General features: G+C 36.4%; 1 long non-coding RNA gene across 1 annotated transcript in view; it reads right to left on the bottom strand.

Moving 5' to 3' along the window:
- The window catches only part of LOC144374489 (uncharacterized), a 56,758-nt gene that overhangs the window by 22,956 nt on the left and 12,116 nt on the right, over positions 1-21,686 (bottom strand). Inside the window, exons 3-4 of the long non-coding RNA XR_013433865.1 lie at positions 19,472-19,563; positions 1,321-1,548 (exon numbers count right to left, since the gene is read on the bottom strand). This is a non-coding gene — a long non-coding RNA (uncharacterized LOC144374489). The remainder of the gene's footprint in view (positions 1-1,320; positions 1,549-19,471; positions 19,564-21,686) is intronic.

Genomic DNA, 21,686 nt, shown 5'->3' with positions numbered 1-21,686 from the left:
TTTTATTTTAAAAATTCTCTCAGAAAATAATGTCAGCTGCAGGTAAATATACAGTCAGGAAATCCTGTAGAAGAACTCAAGTCCATTTCTGCAAGCAATAACTTTTATCTTGAAACTTACTTAACATGGTTAGCGCCCACACCCATCCCAGTGGGTACTGACAAAAAAAAAAGAAAATGTCAGCTAACTTAAAAAAATGTTTCTCCAATTTGAAAAGTGACTTCTCTAGTAGTTGTTTTGAGCAACTATATAGCAAGGAAGTATACAAAACTTCTATTTACCCAGTCTATGCTCTTATTCATTTATATGATGATTTTTTTAAAGTAACAAGGAAAAGGTAGAAGGAAAAGTTAGAAGGAAAAACAAGGTTTTGCTTTTTAGAATCAATCAACAAATACTTTTAAGATTGGAGTTACATAAATTTGGCATTTCCTAGCCAAATAAATGCTTATGAAGTGGACTGGTGTTTATGTGCATGTTTGTTTATATGTGTTTAATATTCTCAAGCCTCAGAGTTTTTCCATGTAAACAAAAGTTTTGTTAAATGCCTCTTGAATTAAATTTAAAAGGCTATCTGTTATCAAAATGTTTCGCTCATAGTAAAGGCTGTCATCATATGAGCTGCACACTAAACACAAGAGCAAACCCCAAATCCCAGAAAAACTATCCGTGCTCATCAGTACATTTAATGCAGCACAATCCTGATTCCTCCAGAGTTCCTACAAACAACAGTCCTTCAGAACACAGAATTCTTATGAAATAAATACTCAATCTTAGAACATGCCCTGGCCTCCTCCACTACCCACACATCCCCGCCCCTCCTGCAGGACTATATTTTCAAACTAGAATATTTGTTTTGACACACTTCTGCTTGCTTAATTCTCTGGCAAAGGATTTCTTGTGCACTCCTAGCCAGTAATGAACTTTTTGCCAGAAAATATGCAACTCTTAGCATGACAAGAATAAGGGGGTAAAAAACCCTTCCATAGAGACTTCCAGAATTGAAGATAAAAACAGGTACACTGGATGAAGAGAACCATTTCCCCTAACATTATAACTTCCTCTTGTTTTCCCTGCTTCACACCACTGTGAGGAGGAAAACCTTCATTTGGGAGTTTCACATATCTTCTCTACACTATTTAAAGCAAGGAGAAACTATTACTCCAATCTTGCTTTCTAATTAAAGAACTACTTATCCAAATGAAAAATGTAGGTTAGCTAATCCTACTCAGGGAGTAAATCTCCAAAACAATTTCTTAATAACAGTTTATCGAGAAAATTAAAATCCATTGAAGTCATTTAATCCAGTGGAATACTTACTTCTCTTTCATTATTTCTCCAGTTACATTTAAGGAACCCAACACTCAAAAACTTAACAATGCAAGATGACTCCACCTTTCCCACTGAATTCAGAAGGGCTGGGTGGGAATCACACTGTGCTCCTTGGCGAGCTTAGGGTGTGGGTGAAGCACCTCCTCCACGACTACCCTGAATCTTGAGAGGGCAAATCCACAGAATAGACTTCCTTCATGGGTGGATTCAGGCACTCTGTAACAAAATAAAACACAACTGATGGATCTTGAAACAGAAAAGCATATCCCAAACAATTTTAGATTATTGAAATGCTTGTGAGCTGACAGATCCTCTTCCTGCACACATCACTTACTTACTGATGTCTCCTGGCATCTATCCTCACCCCACTGGTGATCTCATTCACTCCTGGTATGGTATATCATCTCCACACAGATGACTCCTTCATCTAGCCCAGACTCCACTCACATATCTAACTGCCAAATGGATATGACCCACTCCACATGCCTCAGTATCTCAAAACATAGTTGCAAAACTGAACTTGAAATCTTCCCTCAACAATCTGTTCTTTCTAAATCTTCACCTTTACAAATGGTCCCAGAAACTATCCAAGCCAAAACTCCACTATCTTTCCTCTTCCCTGGTCCCCTCATTTTCCATCAAGTCCTATCAGATCTACTATTATACTCTCTCTTGTAATCAATATCCCTCTCCATCCTCCTTGCCTGCCTCAATTTTCCCCAAAGCACAACTTTCTTTTCTCACCACTTGGTCCATCCAGTTTTCCAAAATGGGTTCTTTAAAACACAGTTCTTTGCAAAATATCCCACAAGAAGAATTCCATGACTCAATATTTTAAATGAGTACTCACATTAAAGTGCTCAAGAAAGCCTGGGTTGAAGATACACATTCACACCAACCCATCTATGCCACACCTGTTCTCCTGGCTCACTTTCTCCACACAGTTTTTTCTTCATCTAGCTAATCTCTACTCATCTTTCAAGCTCAGACCCTGACTCTTATAGGAAGCCTGTCTGAGAGATACCATTTATCTCCATTTCAAGCTTTTAAATTTCTTCTTGCCATCTCTATACCATACTATGGTCATGTACTTTGGAACATATCTGCTCTGCTGGATTCTGAGATGCTTAAGAGCAAAGATTTTCCACTTATGTGTCTTTTAATGCTTAGCACATTGTTGGTACACAGGAGTACGTCAATAAACCTACATGAGCAAATGAATGCTAACATGCATTTGCTCATGCCAACTCCTAACTTACTCAATCAAACAAAAGCCCTACAGGTAGTTTCCCAATTCTGTACATGAAGCAACTAAAGGAGAAAAAAATGGATAAGTTTCATTATTCCTCTAATATGACACTTTTTTTTTTATCTCCTGCAGGGTATACATGAGTAATTCTACTCAACTTCTCAGGAAAGAGGACATGATTAAACCACTGGAAAACTGCTTGGCAAAACTCTTGTTACTTTTAGAAATACTGTATATTATTGAACAAAAAAAAAAAAACTTTAATGTAATGGAAAAATAACTGGGTTAGGAGTCACATTTGAATTCAAACACCAGCTCTGCTTCACACTAGGTATGAGGCATGTAGCAAATTAATCATCTAAACTCCAAGTGTGTCATCTAGAATGAGGACAATAATACTTTCCATATTGAACATTCCTATTAGGAATACATAAGATAAGTATAAGAAAGCCCTCTGCAGGCTTTGTTATAAAGTTGGATACGCCAATGCTGTTTCCACCTTAAACAATATAATGGAATGATGTTTACCTCCCCATCTAGCAATATTTATGATTGATTACTATATATTTTTATTTTTACTTCCCTTGATGATAACTAGTCCAAATAACTGGAAAAGTTTTTAAATCTGCATACTGAAAGTTAAGAAACTTTCTACTAAATTGAACCAATCAAAGCACATCTGCTTTGAGGCTTGGAGTATAAACTGGGAAATAAGAAAAACCATTGAGTATTTAATAAAAAGCTCGACAACAGTCTTAAAAATTTCAACAAAATCATGACCAGTACAACTGGCTAGACTATCTACACTGCAGAGACTGTCCACACTCTTCTGTCACTAATGGAATCTTATATAATATAGTCAATGCTCCCAGCCCTACAAACTATGAACAGCTCAGTAGATAAATCTCAATAAACCTCCACATCAAACAGACTGGAAGAAATCAAAAGACCACTGAGCTAAGCCAGACCAGGCTGATATTTTGGTTTATTGGTTAACTGTTATGCTTGGAAAGACATAAAGCTTAATTGCAAGGCTTGAGGTGTATGTAAAAAATGCCTGACTTAAGTAGAAATACTGATCAGAGCATCTGTCACTAGCTAAAATACGTGGAGATCTTTACCCGGGATATTTTTTGTTATTTTTATTTTAAATAAATGAAAATAGCCAGTTACACAGTGACTAAACATGAATCATTGTTTCAGCTTTTTGAGAATGCTAGGAAATACCAGGTGTAAATGAGGGAGTAACATTGCCGTTAATCCAGGGCATGTGAAAGTTAAAAGGGGAAAGAATCTGGTTTAGTTTATGGCTTCTTGTGGTATTAACTGAAAGGGTAAAGTTTCTAAGCTGGAAGGCTTGAATTAAAATGCAAAAGATTAGGTATTATTGAGTTCCTCTGTTACACCCAGCTTCCTGAGATAGTTAAGACTACACCCTACTAGCCATTTAGCCTAGGGCCCTGTGCAGTTTGTCACAGGGCCCGAACCAATCAGTTTGAATGTGTACCCCGCTTAGGAATGACCAATCACCCCTGTCCAAGCTGTTCCCGCCAATGGATTTGCCAATCACGTCTCAGAGTTGTTCAATTTCCCCGCGCCTCATGATGATTTGTTCTGATGTATGCAAAGCCCACCGCCCTCTCCAAAAAGTGTACTTAAGCTCTGCTTGACCTTTGCTCTGGGCTCTCAGCTGCTCTCCCTCCTTTAGTGAGCACAGAGCCCCAGCGCGCTGGAATGGATCCCCAATAAATCCCCTTTTGTCAATTGCATGGAGTAAGTCTCTTGTGTGGTCTCTCCCTCCAATGATCCGCCGGACCCCCTTTACATTAACCATAGGTTTCTCACAAATTTTTTTTAAAGAGAGAGTGAGAGAGGAGAGAGAGAGAGAGAGAATTTTTTTTAATATTTATTTTTTAGTTCTCGGCAGACACAACATCTTTGTTGGTATGTGGTGCTGAGGATCCAACCTGGGCCACACGCATGCCAGGAGAGCGTGCTACCTCTTGAGCCACATCCCCAGCCCTCTGACAAATACTAATGAATACAACACTTTGAAACACTATATGGAAAAGTGAAATCCGGTGGTATAATCTGGATCTCTTAAACATTTTCTACTGAGTAACTCCAGTTGGCTGAATAAGCAACAAAAGCTAACATTTTTTAAAAGGCCCTAGGAGAAAGTTCTCCTAGTAAAGGTCTTATGAAAAGCTGAAAATGAGGTCCTCATCACTGCCTTCCTCTAATTTCCACCACTACCAAAGCTACCCAACTATACTCAAGCAGCATAGTGCATTAGGACATGCAAAGACTTAAAATGCAATCCCTCCCCTTTAGAACCTTGTGTTCACTTGAGAGTACATAACTAATTTACAAGAAAGAGACAGTACACAGCCTCTGGGGTGGTACAGGAGAGTCCTATGGAACAACAACAACAACAAAAAAAAATTCTGAGATGACAATTAAAACAATGGGCACTAAAGGAGAGTTTCCTATATACTAAGCACCAGCCTTAGGCCCTCTACACCAGCCTTAGGCCCTCTTAGCTTTATCACATTTGCTCCTCACAATTCCAGAGGCAGACTCTATTGTCATTCACATTTTATAAGGATGCTGAGACAAAGAAATGGAGGCTCAGGGGACTAAGTCACTTACACCAGAAATCAAATGTAGACATGCCTATTTCTATATTCATCTTCTTTGCCTGCTCCTAGGGCAGAGCCTGAAGAAGGCAGTATGGACTACTACAGAGCTGAAGCCCCAGAGTCTGCTCTCCAGAAAACCAGTTTTAGGAAGACCATTGGGCTGAACCCAAGGATGGAAATCAGCATAGCTTAAGAAGAAGGGAGAGGCAGGCATTTAGGAGCAGAAAAACCATGAACAAAAGCACTCAAAGTAAAAGCTTAACATTCAAAGGAACAATAGGGAGATTAGCTTGATTAGTGTGTGGGTATATGTTTGGAATGGGAGAAGGTAGTTGGCAGGCTTTAATAAATATTTGTAAGTTTGAATAATGCGAGATAAGGTGAAAAGGGCCTTGAAAGCAAAGCTGAAGAAAATGCAATTAACCAACAAATAACTTGAGCAAATGTTCAGCCTCCCTAGTAATAAAAGCAATGTAAATTGAAACACCAAGGTCTTTTCCTTCTCACATTCCCTGAAATTTGCATTAAAAAAAATACTTATTTCTGGGGCTAGGGTTGTGGCTCAATGGTAGAGTGCTCTCCTAGCATGCATGAGGCACTGGTTCGATCCTCAGTACCACATAAATGTGAAACAAAAATACTGTGTCCACCTAAAACTAAAAAATAAATATTTTTTAAAAATGCTTACTCTTAGTACTAGGAAGATTGCACATGCTGGTAAATGTGTTAATTGGTATCAGTTAAAAGAAACTTGGCTATTAGTTTCATGGAATGTTTATATTCTTCAGTCCAGCAATCTCCCTTTCAATAATCATAAAAACATGGACAGGGGCTGGGGTTATGGCTCAGTGGTAGAGTGCTCACCTCACATGTGCGAGGTCCTAGGTTCGATCCTTAGCACCACATAAAGATAAATAAATAAAATAACGGTATTGTATCTAACTACAAACTAAAAAAACAAATTTTTTTTAAAAAAGGACAAAGATAAAATTCATGAGAGAATATTCCTTGCATCACTATCTATAGTGGGGAAAAATCAGATAAAATGCTCAAGATTGTTGATTAAAATAAAAATAACTCTTTTAAAAAGAAAAAAGGCCAATTAGAGCAATAAACTTTATACTATGTGAAATGGAAAGTGAAACGTGTGACTGGAAGTGAAATGGAACCTGTTTTTTCAAGAAAATTAATTTATTAAGAAATATGACGGGCTGGCGATGTGGCTCAAGAGGTAGCGTGCTCGCCTGGCATGCGTGCGGCTCGGGTTCGATCCTCAGCACCACATACAAAGATGTTGTGTCCGCCAAAAACTAAAAAATTTTTAAAAAATTCTCTCTCTCTCTCTCCCCTCCCTCTCTCTCTCTCTCTCTCTCTCTTAAGAAAAAAAAAAGAAATATGACAACTTGTGGGTTGGGGTGTGGCTCAGTGGCAGAGCCCTTGCCTAGCACAAGTGAGGCCTTGGGTTCGATCCTCGGCACCACATAAAAAATAAATAAATTATAAAATAAAGAACTCTGAAAAAAAGGAAGAAAGAAAAGAAAAGAAATATGACAATATGTAAAACCTAACAGTATAGAATGCAACAACAAGTCGTGTCCTGTGACCTAGAAATCACACACAGGAGACTCTACTTGCAGAAAGAGGCTTACACATTAAAACACTTTATAAACAAAGATACACAGCAGTCTGTTAATTTTTTTTAAACTAGGAGGATTACAAATTATCAAACAAAAATGAAAAGTGATTCCTACCAGTGAAAAAAGAAGGGTGTGTGTAGAATAACTACAAATACATTTTATAAAAACTAAATACTCATGAATTAAAAAAAAGGTCCAGAAAACACAGCAAAATGACAACTGCAATGCAATAGCCTAGGTGAAGACAATAAAACTGTGTAACTTTTTCATATTTTTCTTAATAAGCACATATTACTTTCAACATACAAAGAGAGAAGAAGAGTGAAACAGAAGAGTAGGAGTGAAGTCCTGGAAACCACAGCATCATCTTCCCCCCACCAAGGTTCTGCCCATACTTAACTACCCCATGTCAAATCGACACACTGGCCACAAAGAGGAGAGATGCTAGTTGGAAAGCAAACCTTTTGACTATAAGGAAAGAAAACTCAGCCATGGCACTGAAACCAGGAAGTACCTGAAGGACCAAAAAACAAGGCTGACTGTTGGAAAAGAAAGAGTGTAGGAAAAGATTTGGGAGTCCAAAGACCTACTGAAAATGTACCAGTGTTTTCTTTTAATTCACAAATGCACCCAGGTCTCTGAAGATTCAAGATTTTTCTAAGTAAACGAATCAAAAAATACAGAACAAGGAGAAGAGAAAATACTCTGACATATCATTTATTGTTCCCCATAGAGAATAAGATATTGCCAATTACAGAGTACCTCTGATTATAAAGAATACACACTAGAAATCAGGGAGTCCCTCTGAGAAATCTCCTTAAAGAACTGGCCTACCTCTAAGCACTTCCTACCACATGAGCTATATCACATATACCATAGAGAAAAACGGGAAGAATCCTCAGATGCTCGCCTCTTGGATTATACCAGAACAATGGTATAATATTTGATTCCTCTCTCTTCTTCTTTATCATTGCTGTCACTTCACAATAAGACTGACCTGTTCCTTGATTGTGTTTTAGTTTATTTCATTGTAAGCACACTATATGTTCCGTGAGAATAGGCTGTTCTTAGATCTTTTTTGGTGTCACCTAGTACTAAGCCCTGTATACAGTTGATAGTTAATACATATTTATTGATAGATATCAGGCTAGGTGCTCAAAGTCATTCCAGACTAAGGTAAATTGAGAAACATGATTCCTTCTGCTACTGTGATTTTTTAAAATAATTCTACGAAGAGTGACATTACTCCAGGTGTCACTATACATGACTGTAATCCCAGCTACTTGGAAGGCTGAGGCAGGAGGATCCCAGCCTTGGCAACTTAACAAGACCTTATCTCAAAATAAAAAATAAAGAAGGCTGGGGATACAGCTAAGTGGTAGAGCACTTGCCTAGCAGGCATGAAGCCCAGGTGTAGTCCTTAGGACTACCAAAAAAAAAAAAAAAGAAAGAAAGGAAGAAAGAAAGAAAGAAAAGAGGGTTATTATACAGAAGGCCCTAAAAAACCATTAAAAATTCTATTTAATGGGAGCAGGAAGAAACGTCTACAGAAAATGCCAGGGATTCCACGGGATTCAATTTTCATGGACAAGCCAACCAGTTTGGCAATGCATGAGGGCACAATTTTAAATGCAGCCAGGGCTGAAAACAGGAAGGATATACACAATCAAGTATTTAGGGACAGTATGTTCCTTGGTGGAAGGCCACAACTTATAGTCATATGGCAAATGAAATACATGATATTATAAATGGTGGCATTGCAGGTAGCCCACAGAAGTTATTTACTTCACCACTGGAACAATATACTTTTATAATGATAAATAATTGAAAACTAGTTCATTGAAATATTGGAAAGCAATCAAGGAGAACACCACTAAAAGAACTTCTTTTCTCTGAAATATAGAAGCTTCAGGGAAAGTTCTCAATTAAAGCATTAAGGAGTTGAAGATGACCTGTGCTGGGTTTCTGGGGGAAACTAGGCACTTGTGACCCTTAGAAGTCAGTGGCACAGTATTTTTAATACACATAATTCCATTTCCAAATGCAGGTAGGGGAGGCAGAGCACCAATATTGCTCTGCGTTGAACACATTTTCTAGCAGCAATATAAACAAAAGGTGAGGGAAGATTTTCCCACATTAATGGAAGAACTGGAAGAGACACAGGGAGAAAGTGTGTTTAAAAGACATTAGCAAGAGCTCTGCTACAGCCACGTCTGCACAGTGCAGCGGGAATGAGGCTCTTCCCATGAGGGAGAGCAAAGTCCACAGTTACCTTCAGCTTCCCACCTTGCTTTATAGGTAACTTTACAGTTGAGTCCAAGTCTTGCCTCTCCTCTTCCATTGTTCTTCAGAGATTTGCATCCTATTTTATAAATGTGTGTCATTCCCTCATCCCCTCAGTGCTTGAACCTACCTCGTATACTTGCTGAATGAATGATGAAGAAAAAAATGTCAGAATGCCTAACCTGGACACCAGTTACACAGAAATGAAACCACAGGCATAGGAAAGCTTTGATTAAAGGGGTGACAGAGGGGATCAAGTGAATTACAGGACAGGGGTATGTAGCTGACCATTAGATGGATCTAAGTCAATTATTCAGATTTGAGAGGTTGTAGAAATAGATACAACTAAGATGAAGATGTCGTAAGAGCAAAAGAAAGGCAAGATGTCATGGAATTGTGCTTATAGAATGGAAAATTCTAGTCTTCCAAGATTTAGCAACTGGATCAGACGTACTGATCCTTGTCGAATGAAGCTAATCTAACCCTAACTTCTGTCAAGCCCAGCTGGTTTGCCCTGACCCAGACAGCCTCATGTTCCAATTCTATAGAGGCAGTTTGTAGAGAACAAAGCAGTTAGAGTTCAGAGGACAGAAAAGAAAGAAACTTGGCAGAAAAAGAAAGAGAGATTATTCAGAACAATTGGCCTAATTTGAGTTCAGAGGCCAAAAAAGTCACATCAAACAAAATACCACATTCAATTGAAATAGAACAGGGATTTTTGACACAGAAACAAAAATAATTAAATGCCAATTCCCATAAATTTAGAAAGATCATTTGACTTCACACTATTTGGCCTTATGATAAGAAAACCAATATATGGGACAAATTCCAAAAGTAAACCAGAGTTTGTGATAACAAACATGTTAACACTGTTAGCTTATTAGAGATTAGCTGTGAACCAGGAAGATAATTCATAATGTCAAAGAGCATTTTCAAGCTTGGATTCAGAATCTCTATTTTAATGTTTTACAAAACTTGGTTCATGTGTGAAGACATACATATACTTTGTTCCTGGGTGCTATGGTTTTGGATATGGTTTATCCCTCAAAAGGACATATGCTGGAAGATTGGTATCCAATAAAATGATGTTGGAGTAGTCAAACTTTTAAGGGGTAGGGCCTCATGAAAGGTAACTAGGTTATAGGGTTACTTATACCCTCATGAATGGATTCATGATGTCTTGGAATAGGTCAAACCTCATGGGACTGAATTAGTTCTTGATAAACTGGGCTATTGGAAAGCAAAGCCACACCATGCAATTGGCCCTTCTACACAGTCCATTGGTTTCCTTTCTACTTCCTGACCATGTTGTGATAGCCATGGGTGTGGGGGAGGGAACTTTTCCAGAATACTAGCACCATGCTGTTTGGACCACCTTCCACCACCAGAATCATGAGCCAAATAAATCTCTTTTCTTTATGCACTACCTAGCATCACGTGTTCTGTTATAGCAACATGAAATGGACTAAGGAATTACATGAAAATTTTTTAAATGCAAGCTATTTACAAGAATGAATTATAGCCACATCAGTGTTTATATCAGCTCAATTCAAAATAGCTAAGCTATGGAACCAACCTAGGTACCTTTCCACAGATGAATGGATAAAGAAAATTTGGTATATATACAAAATGGAATGTTAGTAAGCCATAAAGAAGAGTGAAATTATGGCATTGGCTGGTAAATGGTTGGAACTGAAGAATGTCGTGCTAAGGGAAATAAGCCAGTCCCCCAAAAAACCAATGGTTGAATGTTATCTCTAATACGTGGATGCTAACACACAGTGAAGGAAAGTGGAGAGGAGAAGAATAGAAGTTCAATTGGATTAGATAAAGGAGAATGAAGAGAAGGGAGTGGAGAGGAGAATAAGAAAGACAGTACAATGAACTGAACATAACTTTCCTATGTTCATATGCGAATACATGACCAGTATAATTCCACATCATGTACAACCACAAGAATGGGATCCTAATTAGAATAAGCTATACACCATGTATGTATAGTGTTAAAATACACTCTACTGTCATATAAAAAGAATAAAAAAATTAAAAAGAATGAATTATACAGAACCGTATATCTAGACCCTTGTACTATTTCATATTTCTTTACAACTACATGTAGGAAATATGTAAAGAAAATAAATTTTCATATTAGGCTAAAATATATTTATTATCTTCCTATATTTAAATCACTGTTCCTAATTAAAACATTTTCAATGCTTTTGAGATGACCTTGAACATCAGACATCAATGTAGTAACACACATTGCTTAATTCACACTCTTTCCCCGACCTTGTCCTTCCTTTTAATGGAACTTGACTTTTAGAATTTACCATTCTCAGACTAGTCATGTGCTTCAGGAAGAGCTAACATATATTCCAGGCCCAACTGAAGAACCCTGATTTGTCTAAGCTAATTATGGCAGATCTATTTCCCCCACCCGGGTTAAGTTGGGACATGTTAAAAATTAACTTTGGTCAATAATATATGAATAAAAATCTGTAGGATGTGGAGGTGGGGACATAGAAACACACACAGGAGGAAGTGTCATTGTTTTCAAAAAGAAATAAGAAACACAGGCTTCTAAATATTGTGTTTCAACTCTAACATCTGGAGGATGGCTCCAACATCTACATAATAGCAGCCATCTTGTAACCATCCAGAAAGCCTCCTGGGTCCATGCCTTCACGTCTAGGATGACACAGTAGAAACACAGAGAAAACACATGCTTCAACCTGAAAGAAATAAATCCCCCTTAAAACATCCTGGTTACATATGTAATAACTTTTCCCTGTTTAAATTTTGATTTGGGTTTTTTATTAGTTGTATCCAAAAGCATTCTAACTACTATTAAGTCTGAACTATTTCAAACTTACATTTAAATATTAAAAAATGGAGCTATTATTTGAGGGATGAAAAATGACAATGACAAGAGTATGCTACTTAATTTTTTTAACCACACAAATATAAAATAAAGATATTGTGTCCACCTATAGCTACTTAATTTTTTACTAGGACATCTAGCCCAAGGTACAGAACTCAGTACTTCTAGTGAATCCTAAAGTCTATTATATTTCAAAGGTGTTTACTACTCTATTCCCCCTTCACTACTTGCCTCCCCTCCTTCCCCACTTACAAGCAAACACATAAGTACACATACCACAGTCTGACAGATTAGGTCCTCAGCCTGCTGACCAGTTCATCATCCAGACTGGCGGTGCTACTTCCCCATGTCATGACTTTAGGAAAATGGAAAGTATCTTCTTCTAATAACGGTAAAGACAAACACCAAAAAAGTAATATACTGCTCATGACAGGCTCTGTGTACTGGTGAATAAATGCTTTGTACATGAAAATAATTTGTGTTCCAGTCCTGCCACTTTCCAGCTATATGACAGCAGGCAAATAACTAAAATTCACTCCCTGTCGTTTTACTCCATTGTGAGGTGATGATGATATTACTCACCTTGCAAGGATCTCGTGAAGGTTAAATTAGACACACATAAAAAATTTTATTGATCATATTTTTATCAAAAATAGTTTTGTGTGTAACAACAATAGTTGGAAATTTCTGGAATTTCAAAACTATATGTTACTAAAATCAATAGTTACTAGGACTGAATTCTGAACAAATTATAAATGTTATCTTAAATTCTAAGAAAACCATTCCCTCTGGCCTTAAGTTCTTTGACTCCATTTTCTCATTTGGAAAACAGCTCTGTGGTGTTTCTCTACAGGTAGTGAATGAGCAACAAATACAGCTTGTAAACTTCCTGATAAATGAATACTTTATCGCATAGCCCTGGAAGCAACCCTGACGTCTTAAATTATGTAATCCTGGTATTACATTATATTAGTCTGGCTCATATAAAATGTAAGCTACAAAAATATCAAAGCTAAGAAAAAATATTTACTCATGCTTTTACATGCAGAAAGAGGATGCATGCATTGCCAAAATTCCATAGAACAAGCTCAAACGAGAGCAACAATGCCTCAGTTATTAGAGAGGGCAATGGCCTGAAGCAGTCCTAAGGAACAAAGATTACTTGGTCCATGCAAGAGTCAATATTTAAGCATACAATGAGTAATTCCCACTTTAAGTTCATGAACATATTTCTTTTCAAGAACTTCTTTTTGGCTACAAATTTCATTTGTGGTCTTCCTACCTATAATCCATGAACCTATGAATGAACAAAACGTTGAAACATGAAACTCTCCAGTAAACAAAAATGTCAGTACAGACTTAATTCTGACTAGACCATCTCAACAAGGTTACACAAGACTTGTACTGTACTGCTCAGTCTCCAAAAATACTCATTTATCTACCCTGGCTAAAGCAACAGATTGAATGTTCTACAAAGATTTGTGGTAAATGCATGAATGACACCTCCAGACTATATCAAATCATGGGGCTCTTAACTTTAAATCATTATTATTTAAAATCCTCTGACAAGTAAAGTGCCTCTTTGGGAGAATGAACCTCATATTCCACATTAGAATCATTTAAATTCAAATGAATATTATTGTTGCTAATAGAAACTTCATTTCTAAATATTTTTTTCAAATGTTCTAGTCATGCTATAAGCTAAAAATAACCATTAAATTATATTAATGCTAGCTTTGTGATCTTGAGCAAATCACTTAATTTTCTGCACCTTAATTTTCTTATCTGTTAAATGAAAATGGGATTGGGTGACTTTTTAGGTCCTTTAGAAAATAAAGACAAATAATAATTGTTATCATTTATGTCATTTTAATTAAAGATGTGAAAAATGTAACCAAAGATTCTGTAAAACATTAAGTCTAAAAGAAATTGAACCACAGCCAAGAATTTTTGTAAACCCCAAATCCCCTCTCGATAGCACCAAACAATTGATTTTTACAGAGTTAACTATGAAAAAGGTAAATTTCTTATTAGTAAAACTGATAACCTCCTGGGCTAATTTAATTCATTCCCTACTTGCCAACCAGAAAAGTATGATTTTTACCTTTCTGGTTTAACAGCATAATGTTAGAAACTTTAAGGCCTACTCTTGCCTCATCTCTTATATACATGAAAACAGTGAGGCTCACTCAAAAAAAGAATACTTATGGGCATTCTCATCCATAGCCTACCTGCCTGCCCCTCTATCGGGTATACTGTATTTTCTCTTGCCTTTGTCTTACTTGCAATAAACTGCTCTAATAACTTCCCCACCAAAAACATAAAATCCACGAACGAAAAAAACTACATAATTCATATTGTCTTCCAACACCCACAGAAAGGGTCTTAGAATCAACTCAAGCAAACTTCTCCCCTGCACCCCACCCCCACTGAAATCAACATACCATATTAAAAATATGTGATTATTGGTCCACATTCAGACTCTGAATGAACGAATGAAGTGGCTTGTCTCCCACAGTTAGGGCAATGTAAAATCTAAAGACATACACCAAAAAAGTAATATACTACTCATGACAGGCTCTATGTATTGACAAATAAGTGCCCTGTACATGAAAATAATTTGTGTTCCAGTCCTGCCACTTTCTGGCTATACGACAGCAGGCAAATAACTAAAATTCACTCCCTGTGGTTTTACGCCACTGTAAGGTGATGATGATATTGTTCACCTTGCAGGGATCTCATGAAAGTTAAATTAGACACATAAAAATGGCCTGGCACAAGCCAACCATGGAATAGGCAAAAGACACTAAAAGACATGCCATCTGCCTTACAAAACTTCTCCCTTCCCTCAAGGTAAGTTGAACAGAATCCAATGCAACAGATAGCTGCCATATTTTTCACTGGGCTGTCAGTTCCCCTTAGGCACAGAATATTTCTGATTCATCTCTGCATGCTAGTACCCAGCAGATTGAAAACATAATGAACGTTATTCAATGGGGAAAATGAGAATTCTTTGGGTCTGAGGATGTTAGTATTATCCCAGACCCAGTGAAAGAAAATTCCAATTTTCAGTTTGGCCAAATAGGTAAGTGTTTACTACAAGCTTCTATGTGGTTCAAAGCAAATAAGCTATTCTGAATTCTAATAATTACATTCTCTAAAATATAAAAAACTCAATTGCCCTAAAGCTCTCAATTTTAGTTTTGAAAAACCAATTCTTTCCTAAACAATGGAGTGGGTAACCACAGAAACTTGTGGAATCTCTTTTCCTAGAAAACACAAAGAACAGGAAAGAAGCCAGTCAGTCTGGAAATGGCTTCAAAATCTGCCGATAAGCAAGAAGTTGGGCTGAGTTAGATGCCCCTTGAAGGGTTCCTCCAGACCTATGCCACTAAGAAAAATAATTCTAATAATTCTGTCATTTATGTCCAAGAAAATAAAATAAATCTAACATCTCCCAATACAGTCATTGGAAATTATTTTATTTGGATCTAGTGATGCTTTTACAAACCCATTTTCTTCTTAAATTATAGTAAACTGTACTAAGCTCTTAATTTGAATATGAGCTCTTCTTAATAATACAGAATAGAAATTGCACTTAACACAGTAAACAAAATTATTTATTCATTTCTCTTTTTCAGTCTATTTCATGACCTTAAATCTACTCATCCCCAAAGCCTTATAAGAAATACTATTTCCCCAAAAATACAGCACTCTATTTTTTCCATTTACAGATGTCCAAGGCATTCATTACCCAAATCACATTGCACAGGTGATTAGTATATGATATCTTCTATTTTCATCTGATTCACAAGTAACAGTTTATTTCTCCCCAGCTGAACTGTAAGCTCAAAAGCCCAAGTTTTGGAGCCCTCATGTTTAAACTGAATTCAAGGTAAGTACTTATTCACCATTAAGTTCTTATTGGCTCACAGGTTGAGTTTAAGCAAAAGGAAAATGTAAAAGCAATACTATTTAACTCTGCACACTGAGCACCTGTATGAAGTTTTGGCAAAGCAGACACTCCACAAAGTCAAAAATAAAGCTTCTCAGACTACTATATATTGGCACTTGCCACTTAGCTGCAACTAACATAGTTGAAGGTTAAGACACACAAGGGACCCAGAGTTAAAGATGCAATTGGTTTAGCTGCTACCCTATAAAGAATGAGCAGCTATCAAGGACGGTCCATTCACATACAGATGGCAGCTACTATAGAAAAGCAGAAAGCACAGCACCTTCCCCAGAAAACAGGGCTATGCATGTTCCGATTTTACATGGAATCCATTATTCATTCTGTCAGACTAAGTCAGTTAAATGACAACAAACAGAAAGGAAAGGAGTGTTAGAAAATTACAGTGTAATAACATGACTGTAAAACTTGTATTTTCTCACTATTCATAATTCAAAGAACACATCTAGATCAGACCAATGGGCTCAAAAGCTCAATCTTAAGTGCATTCCACACACTCATACAGAGAGGCAGACCCCCTGGTCCTTTCTCCACATATTAAATGAAAACTTCTGGTCCCTACTATGTGTCAGGTACTGTCTAAGGCATTGGCACTTTATCAAACATGCAATTCTAGTAACATTATATAAAGTCTCAGCTTCATATTTTAGAGGGAAGACACCTCAGGCTTGGCCCAACCTCTTATTTGAGCAAGAAGAAACTCAAGGAACAGAGAGGATAACCTCGTTGGTTATTGTGGCTTTATGAGAACAAAGGCAGGAGTAGAAAACAAACTTTTTATCCCCCCCTCCCCAGTAATAAAATTTACTTTTTCTACTAAGCAAGTATTTCTATATGCTTCCTACACACCAGACAGTATACAAGGTACCAGATACACAGGATTCTGGTGCTGTCCTCAAAAGGCACAGTCTAACAGCAAGGCAACAGACAGAAACAGCAAACCATATCTCTAATTGTTTAGGACTTCAATTTTAAAAAAATTAATAATAAAGTTGTAATAGTTTGTTGTAGACTCTTAATAACCCCATGAAGATAAAATCTAGATCTTACTACTCCTGTCATATAGATTGAGAAACTGAAGTATGGAGTGAATAAGGGACTCTACTAAGGTCATCTCCAGTGGCAGCAAAATGCCTAGAAACCAAGTTTATTTACTCCAAGGTAGACATTCTTTTCACACTAGATGGAAAAAAAGCAGATGTTCTTTTTATGTTCAGTTCCTTTCTGACCAAGAGCACACATTTGCAAGACTGCATGCAGAACAACCTGTGGTTGTGAAAGCAAATTTAACTGGCTGTGAGGTGTCATCAGCTGAGGTTAGTTATTTGATGACTGAGTAATCACCCAACAAGACATTGTAAGTAGCATTCTTAAAGTGCCCTTTATATATACAAAGAATAGATGGAAACGGTCCTATCCTCCGGGGAATTAATATGTAGAAAATGGGTATATAAATATTTCAACAAAAAGTGACAAAATTAAATAAACTACAAAAGTAGAATAATCACAAACAATTGCAAATTTAACAAACTAAATGTTTTGCAGAACTTCTAAGAAGACCTGCCAAGAAACTGATAATTCAAGAGTTAAATAGAAAAGAGAAGCCTGTATAGGAGATGACACATGCCAGTCTTCTGATTATTGAAATACAGGCTCTTACTAAAAAATGTTCACCACACTTAAGTAAAATATCAACTTCCTAATTCCTTCATTTCACTTTCCACCATTAGTCAAAATAATTATACAAATATTCCATTTCTCTTCTTCTAGGAAAGTTATTAATTTTGTAATCTTCTCTATTCAAAAGAAATGAATTTCCATCAGTGTGACTTTAGCTAAAAGGGTAAAACTGTGTGATCTCATCGCCCTTTTATTCTTCTATCCTCTTTCAGTTGCAACCTAAATGAAATTAATGATCATTTTTCTCTGGTGCACAGTAAAATTTATATACACATTCAAGAAGAGCAATTTTAACATTAACTTTAATTGTTACTTAATATCATATTTTATTCATACTACTAAACATCATCATGGTCTCATAAAAAGATACAACTATTTTAAACTTAAGCACACTGTAGAATTATTAACAAATTAGACAAAGTTAAAAAGAAACAAATACTAGTAATTTTCAGTTAATGACAGGAAAAATTACTTTAAGAATGAGCTAAAGGGGCTGGTGTCATGGCTTGGTGGTAGAGCAGTTGCCTACCATGCGTAAGACACTGAGTTCAATCCTCAGCACCACCTAAAAATAAATAAATAAAGGTATTGTGTCCATCTACAACTAAAAATATTTTAAAAAAATAACAGGCTATAAAGTAAAAATTATAACCATGCTACCAAAGTAGTAATATTTATTTTAAAAATACAACTCAGGGGAGAAAAAAAAATCTCTTAGTATTCCTGCATTTACTCAGGGGATTCAAACTTAGAGCCAGTTACCTTTCTTTGAAATATTTGGTGAATTTTACAGGCTGATAAGCAGCAATTTTCAGAACCACCACAGCAGGTTTCACTAGAATTACCACAAGCATATCAAAAAATTATTTCATCATATCTTTTAGTTCTTAAAACTTAATTTCATCACAAGAAGACATATTTTAATAAATACCAGTTTAAAATCTAAATTTGAAGCAAAAGCATAGTAACTTGTTTAGGGAAGAGAGAAGCTGGGCTTGAATTCATGTTTAGGTCCTTAAGACAATGACTTGTATGTCAAATTGGATTCTAAAAGTTTAAGGGAGTAATTAAACATGCAGCGACAGTGACATCTAGTGTTAACAGCTGCAAGCCAACTACACTACTATTAAATCCTCAAATGCTGAAGAACTATCCAAAGCTTCTCTTTAAGAACAACCAGAACTTGTGCATTATATTAAATAATAATAATAATAATAACCAAAATGGTTCCATAGATTTCCTTCCAGACATTAAAAAGCCTTACTGAAAAAAACAGAGTAAATTAAAGACCAAAAAGTAAATGCATTATTTATTTCACACAGTCAACATCTCCACTTTCTCCCTTCGTTTAGGAGAGTAATGAATGCACAGGTAGTCTGGAAGGTGTTCTGATAAGAGTTTCACAATCTTTTAAACTTTCGCCTATATGATTAAAGATACTGCACAGATAGTAAATACTCGATAACACATCAGGAAAAAAGAATGTAGGACATTTCAGGAATACTTGAAGAAGACACAAAGAAAAAAGAATAGTTACTGCAGTGAGAAACAAGTCTATATTTCAGCCCTGGCTTCCTTGCTTTATATTTGTTGATTTGAAAGGTCAACTTTGTAATCAGTTGATATTTTTGCCCAAGGATTTAGAATTTGGCAGCACAGGTTAATTCATTATACCATTTTTATAGTTTTATGCTACAGATGAATCTGTAAAAGTAAGCAAAATTTCGACAATTATTTTTGGCCAGGACAATTTTGTGTAAAAAGAAAAGTTAGCATTAGATGAAGCTTACTTACCTATTTGTTTTGGAAAGTTCGTCCTTTCCCCTTTTAACTCCAAAAATTCTTGTGATCAAGGAACTAAAGAGAAGAGTGGATGAATTTCTCACCTATTATAAAAATAAACACACAATATGGGTCAAGGAATATTTATGGCATGAAATCAACATGTATAATGGTCAACTAGGTATTCCAATCATTATACCATTGGCTAGTGTAGGACTAAAGAAAACATGGTTTGTTTTCACAAAATGAGACAACTTTAAAAAAAAAAAACTTAATAGTAATTGACTCAATGAACTCTTAAATTAAGCCCTAACTCCAAACACAATATAGTTTTTTCCTATTCTAATATTATCAATTGATTTCATTTTGTCCTTGAATTGAATCATCAAACAGTACTTTAAGAAAAAAAAACTATTTTTCATATCCTTCCTGACAATGATTATTCTAGACCTCAACTCTTTTCACTTATTTTTCTGTACTTACCTACCTGTGAGAAAATACTTGTAAGACTTAATTTCAAAGAATCCATGTAATAAATAGTCAAGAAAATACTTAATATTCCAAATGCCATTAACTTCACAATGCCAATAATATAGCCAAGGGATATTAACCCTAAAATTATATGATAGAACTGATTAATAAAAACAAGAGGCAAGAATAATGTTAATAAACTTGGATCATTTCTCCAAGACACTACAGAGTATGTTTTCCAAGCCAATGCATCAAGATACTTTGGAATTTCACGACAATGTCTTGAATATTCTAGCATTATTGGTCTTCCTCAATCACCTTGCCAAATCAGAGTAGAGAGGTTTAAGTATGTACTGCCTTCCTTATGGTGTGCAAGGCAATATACCAGCACCACAGAGAATATCTAGAAATAGAAGACACACAATTGCTGCCATCATAGAGCTTATTTTCTAATTATGTAAGTGATCATATGGTATGTTAAGTAGCAATATAATCAGAAAAGTCATTAAAAGTAATAATGCAGGCTGGAGCCATAGCTCAGTGGTAGAGCCCTTGCCTCGCACATGTGAGGCACTGGGTTTGATCCTCAGCACCACACAAAAATAAATTAATAAACAAAGATTTTTTTAAAAAAGTAATAACTTGAGATTTAGAAAACCACTTCCTGAAACCATTGCATAAGGGTCACAAACTCAAACGCCCAGTAGAAGCAGGGAGCAACAGAGGCAGCAGTGGACTGTGTCTAATGTAGTCCCTGCTCAGCTTCAGCTGACTAGCTGCCATGAAGGAATGCAAGCCTAATGTTGCCAGATCTTCTGCTTTTTTAACAGAAGCCAGAAACATGATTTTTATGTGAAATCTCACTATTTTGAAATGTTGGCAACAAATTAAAGAAAAGGGGTGGTGGAAAAATGACCATAGAGTCCAAATAAAATTCATACCAAAATTGCAATGAAACCCTAATCTTGGACAGATCTACTTAGGTCCATTCAATAGTCAGCAAACATTAATGGAGTCCCTACTACATGCCCTGCCTAATATGCCCAAACTGTAACAAATAGATCCATCCTGTCAATATCAGTATCACCTCTGCCTAGCACAGGTCTTGATTATCTTACCCAGTCTCAGAAGGCTTGGTAAGGACATTTAGGACACCATTACTTCCCTCAAATCATAACAATGATAAAACACAAAAAGAAAGGTTAAAAGTAGGGCTCAGTGATAGAATGCTTGCCCAGCACCACAAGTAGTAACAAAAAAATAAACAAAACACAACAGAAACACAAATTCCATTTTGCCCTAAACCAAACTCTCTGACAAAGGCTGCCAGATGCACTAAAGTTAAACATCTGGAGATGTTGAGAATACACACTTTAAACAAAACCATAGGGTTTTTTTTCACTTTGTGAAACAGGCACAACCCAGAAATAAAATTCTTTTTTTTTAATCAATAGACTGAGGGCAGGAGACAGATAATGCATTTTAGTAATATTAATATGGACAAATGGAGCCGGGTGCAGTGACACACGCCTGTAATCCCAGAAAGGCAGGGGGACCACAAGTTCAAAGGCTGAGGCAGGGGGACCACAAGTTCAAAGCCAGCCTCAGCAACTTACTGAGGCCTGAACAGCTTAGTAAGACCCTGTCTCTAAATTAAAAAAAAAAAAAAGATGAACCAATGGGTATCAATACTATCAGCTTGATCCATCCTGCATAGGCTGAATGTTTGTGCCTCCTTCCCCAAATACATATGTAG

This window comes from Ictidomys tridecemlineatus, unplaced genomic scaffold (assembly GCF_052094955.1).
Source record: "Ictidomys tridecemlineatus isolate mIctTri1 unplaced genomic scaffold, mIctTri1.hap1 Scaffold_722, whole genome shotgun sequence".
Taxonomy (NCBI): domain Eukaryota; kingdom Metazoa; phylum Chordata; class Mammalia; order Rodentia; family Sciuridae; genus Ictidomys; species Ictidomys tridecemlineatus.
The sequence above is the reverse complement of the archived record's forward strand: the minus strand, read 5'-3'. Positions and strand labels throughout refer to the sequence as shown.